Source organism: Gadus macrocephalus, chromosome 10, assembly GCF_031168955.1.
Source record: "Gadus macrocephalus chromosome 10, ASM3116895v1".
Classification (NCBI taxonomy): domain Eukaryota; kingdom Metazoa; phylum Chordata; class Actinopteri; order Gadiformes; family Gadidae; genus Gadus; species Gadus macrocephalus.
In genome coordinates, this window is record NC_082391.1 from 14,975,562 (window position 1) to 14,981,561 (window position 6,000).

Consider the following 6,000-nt stretch of genomic DNA (forward strand, 5'->3'; position numbering starts at 1 on the left):
ATACATCGCAGAAGCCCCTTATTTAGCCGGCGAGAGCGTTTGAAGGAGTTCATTGACACCTGCGCAACGTACCAATCGAACACCGTTACCCGCCTGCCTTCAAACTGCAGGCTGCTCAGTGTGCGGCCCTCATCCAGAACGGCTGCTGCTGACCTTTGTAACTGGCAACATAATTGACAGCCGTGAGCAAGAGGAGTGACCCAGAATATCAGAGATGAGAATCCAACACAGACTTACCCGCTTATCAATTTGCTTCCATTTCGTGTACATCAGACCACAGCACTCGTGTAGTCCGATGTGACATCGTCATATTTTTATTTTGATCTAGGTGTTTGGATCTTCACTGGTGTTTACGATTGGCGCGTGACATGTCTAAAGATGGCATTTCTTTATTCTTTAAAGAGCTGTCCCCAGAAAATACCAATCATGAATAGTTGGCTGTGATATTACAGAGGAATGCAGTGGATGCGGGGGAACTCTCTTTTTCCTGTCCTCTTCCACACCCTCGTCCAGGTTCAAGATCTTATTGATTATTCTCAGAAGTCTTGGCTGGAAACTGGACAAAATTGCACATTTGTATAATTATCCAAACAACATCTCCAAGCAACCCCCCTTCAGAGCTGTGGCTAAATCTGATAATCTAACTCAAATCGCTGACTCCTTCTCAGAAGGAATTTACCCTCCCCCTCAGTGAGTGGTAATACACTCTTGTTGCTCTCCTCTCCCCTACTGTAATAAATAGCTCTGCATAATTTATTGGTCTGTGTATTGGAGTTCACCCTTTGGCTGTAATTAGTGAACATTTGAGGGTGCAGAACGCAGTTAGTTTGGAGGCCACATGGTTCCTCTATAGCTCCTAGCTTCTGAGGAAAGAAAAATATGACAATCCTTTGTTATGGGCTCTTTTGGAGTTTTTTTTTTCATCTACTGCACTGTGACAAGGGATTACAAAAACATTTTTAATTTGTGGCGTCGGGGTGCAGTGCAATTCATTCAGGGCACAACAGAACTGTTGGCACTCGCTTGCTTATAGAGCGCATGAAATTAAAATAGACTTTTAGTTTTCTTTTTGTTGGCTCATGCTCACAGACCTTTTATTCATTTATTCAACAAAGTACTGAAAAGAAACAGAATAAGAAGTTATTAGACAATCAAATCTAATCAACCTAGCATATTCTACAGCCTCAAGCAGTTGGTCGTGATTATCTCGGTTTGCTTTAAATGTCTCATAATATCATGATGCATAAAGCCTGCTTGGCTTGGACATACAACATGTTATTAAAATATGATACATTTGGAGGCCTTTAATGTGAAGTAATTTAATAGGTTTTACGAGATTTGTGGGAAGGCCTGAAAGAAACCACATGACTATATTATTTTTAAGAAGATGAGACCAAAACAACCACATGATTAAATACTTTACGAGTATAAACACGTGAGGTCAAGCCAAGTCAATTGTATCAGTCCTAAATCACAGCTACAGTCTCCATGTCTCATTTTACAACACCCCTTTACCCTCAGGAGAAACTCCCACGATTATCCAGGAAGAAAACTTTAGAAAGAACTCAAAAGGGTGGATCCCTTCTTCCAGACACTCTGAGGAGTGCAATAGGCGGCGACGTATCTCACTCTTCTGACATGCAATCAATGTATTTTTCAATCCACCGCCACCACATCATTGAGTCAAAACCCTCAATGAGCACCCCCCAGGCGGACTATGGGGAGTCTCCCGTTGCGTGTGGGCCAGCAGACAGTCTCAGATGAATCACATCGCTAGAGGATGCAGAACACAAAGCGAGAGACTTGTTTAATGGAGACACGGGAGAACTAATTCAAGTTATTCATCAAACGTTGCTCCAGGCTGTGCATGCTGGTGTTGTGGCATGACCTCAGCTGCACTAGCCAGCAATCACTTAGTTTCGACCAGCCTGACAGCCACTAGCCTTGCATGGCAATCGGGGCCAAAAGGATGCGTTTCCCCTTGTGATGTTTATGTTTTGGTTTCGCCAATCAGACGCAATCAATGTGTTTTCCTATGTCTGAATGACATAAACACACACATCTAAACCTTAGAGTAAACAAATTAAAACGAGTTTATATAGAAAACATTTTGCTTATTTGTGCATGCCTGCGTGAATGTCATTCATCTTTATCCAGGATCCACTCCTGAGATAAAAAAATATCTCTTTGCATCTGCACAGCTGGGAAATAGGATTTATGTGGTAAAACCCTTGAGATTAGAACCAGTTGCAAACAGATCAAGATTCATACAGTGATGAAAACCAGGATTATGGATTTGTTCCGGGGCTCTTGCGCATACCACAAGTGAGCAGTCTTGGATATGCTTGATGGAACATTATTTATCTCTACAAATGCCATTAGGTTATGTTGTTTTAATTAGTGCACACTCCGGGCTTGTCAATCAGTCCTGTTCCGGTTGTAACCGCTTACCAATGTGCTACATAACTGAAGTGCTCGGTTTCCTATGGGAGTGCCAGAAGACCCTCACTCAAGTGTTCCCAAATAAGAGTGAAGTCATCACAATTTTTCTAAAACTGTCAGGTACTTCATTTCTTTGACAGCTGTTGGCTGTACGGCGCACATTTTCTGTATTTTTCCGAGCATGAATTAAAGATTTCTTGGTGTTACCGTTGAAAAGTAATGTTGAATCAACAAATTATTTTGGAAAAAAAAAGATATTTTATGTGGATCAGTGCCAAGCAAAGAGAATATTTCTTTGAAAAGTCATATTATAAAGAGGGTTTTAAATGCAAAATGTGGATGGCGGAAAACCAAAGGCAGGTCAGTGAGTGGTTTATAATCAAAAAGGCACGATGATTCTGACTCATATCTCAGCTACAAGTCGCTTGGCCTAGCTTCATTAAGAATGCCTCAAATTCTAAGCGAAAACATTGTTCGCCCTATTACAGTTTTTATTATTAAAGTCGCACATATGAAGGCTTCTTGCTATGCAGCATTGTTACTGAAAAACCCATTTAAGGTCAAAGGTCAGCCTTCATGTCCTCTAACTCCGAGAGACTGACGAGAACCATTCTGCCCTCTAGATTTGTCACATTGACTCTCTCTCTCTCGCTGTCGTCTTATCTCTCTGTATTCCTCACTTGTGTTGCAGCATGAGTCATTATGATCCTCTTGGAACATCTCCAACTACACACACACACACACACACACACACACACACACACACACACACACACACACACACACACACACACACACCCACACACACCCACACACACACACACACCCACACACACACACACACCAATACACGCACACACGCTCCCAAAGAGCAATGGCTTGTTTATCTCATTTGACATTGGATTGAGACAAACACACACAGCAGCCTTGCCTGTGTCGAGAGATGATATTATCTATTATCTACCATCAGTAGGCATTTATACTTGAGGACACAGCGTGAACTGCTGTCCATTTGTTTAAATGTATCAAACCTGTCATGCCATTTACTTCAGACTCCTCCGCCTTTATCCACATGCATTATCCCAGCAGGAAGTAGATAAGAAAAAAACCTGGTTCGTGCTATATGGTCCAACTTGGCTGGTTGACACCAGGTTAGGTCCTATAAGGGTTTAGTTGAGCAGTCAGTCCCACTGGCACAGAAGGGCGGGGACAACAATGGCTTATCCAGCAACACCAGCCACTCCTTCAGCCCATTCTCCTCTCTTCCTCTTCTGCGAAGGCCACCACACAACAACTCAATCTGGAGAGGAGATCAGTTAATAAAAGACCAAGACTCCCAGGGTCAGCTCCCTTTGGTGCAGCATGCCTTCTCCTCCCTCTGATTGATCTGATGCGTTGCAGAGGCGCGTTGTGAGTCTGTGCTGACGCAGCCATGCCGTGGCATCACCCCCCCCTCCCCAGGAGGCCTATGGTCGGTCTGGGACTGTTGAGGGGGGCCACAGAGACACACATGATATTCATTGCTTAAGCAAAACTAATCCTAAACTACCCCCCTCCACACACACACACACACACACACACACACACACACACACACACACACACACACACACACACACACACAGAATTAATGTGGCCATACAATTAAATAAACCACTTTGTTATCCTCAAGCAAGCGTACAAATGATCTGTGTGTTGAAATCCCCTCCGCCCCCATGACAAAGTAAACAGATTATCCACTTTATCACCGCTAGTGCAAAATGATTTCAGAACTCCCCTCAAACAAATCGTCCTGGGAAGATTCCTTTATCTGGGGCATATCCAGAAAACTGTGTAAGATCAGCTACTGGCGAGAACATCTGGACGGCGTTGTAAATTACAATCAGGAATTGACATGTAGTCTATTAAAGTCCGAAAGCAGCTCTGGAGAAGAGCTGAAACAAAGCAAAACAAGACATTTGACATGATAACTATATTATTAATCTCGCTGCTTTTAATCTCTAGCAGTGGGCGACGGGAACTGGCAGAGTCAGATGACCCCGCAACATTCCTCCCTGAGAGCAACCTTCAGCCACCAGGGAGACGGAAAGTTGACACGTATTAGTGGCATGCCCTGCGGCCAACTTTTCATATCTCTCTCCTTCGCACTCCATTGTGGGTATTTTTACACGCACACACGCACGCGCGCAGGCGCACACACACACACACACACACACACACACACACACACACACACACACACACACACACACACACACACACACACACACACACACACACACACACACACTCACGTAGACACCCTCACGCCTACACACACAGACACCTGTTCCCTCACCTCAGTATCACTGGTTTTGAATAACCCACACCCGCTTGCCAAGGCGTTCCCCGAGCCACGCGGCGACATCACTCCACACAACTTCACAGGAGTCAACCACTCATTATGTGAAGCGCACGCTACTCTGTTAATCACGCTAACGAGCTACTCCATCCTCACCGTCAAGTTTTTTCCAGGTCTTTGAACACTCTAATAGGATGATTTCAGTGCCTTGTGTAATTACATAGGTACACGTGCTCTCATAATTAATGTCAATCTCACTCGGGCTGTTGTGGGACTCACAGACCTGACAATGCCATTAGCTAAATTGCTTAAGCCAGACAGCTTCGCGCGGTCTCAGATGTCCTGAGAGTCTCTTTGTACGCGGCCCGGTCGTCATAACGGCTAATGTTGTCCAGTGTGCAGTGAGCCCGTCCACGCCCACTCGATAACTAATTAAGTCCTCTTCCATTGCTCCAGGCTCCTGCTTTTGGGGAAGGCAGAATGACAGAATGGCTATTACTGAAAATGAGAGACTAATGGCTGAAACAGCCCCGCGCTTTTACTTTGACACATTAAGTAACTAGAAGTTGTCTGGCGTTTTCTGTGAATTAAAGTGGCACAATTAAAAAAAATTGAACCACAATAATGTTAAATGAGAGAGACAGTGATATAATGTTGGACGCACCCGTGGCGTGCACACACACCCAGACCCACACAGACCTACACCCACCCAGACCCACAGACACACAGACCCACACACACGCAGAGCCACACACAGACAGACATACGGACAGACAAACACAGACTCACACACAGACAGACACACACACACACACACACACACACACACACACACACACACACACACACACACACACACACACACACACACACAAAGGCCCACATCCAGATGGACAGACGGACCCTCAAACACACACACAAACACACAGACTGACAGGACACACACACAACCACACACACACACACACACACACACACACACACACACACACACACACACACACACACACACACACACACACACACACACACACACACACACACACACAGATCCAGACAGACACAGTCATCAGGAAGGCATCTCTCTCTCATGCTGGTATTTTGTGGGAGCCGGCCACAGACAGAAGGAGGAGGACACTGTCATCGACAGGCTCCCTTGGGGCTCTCTGGGGGCTGAACCACTCACAACAGTCTACTATCTGTCCCCCGGGTGAAAA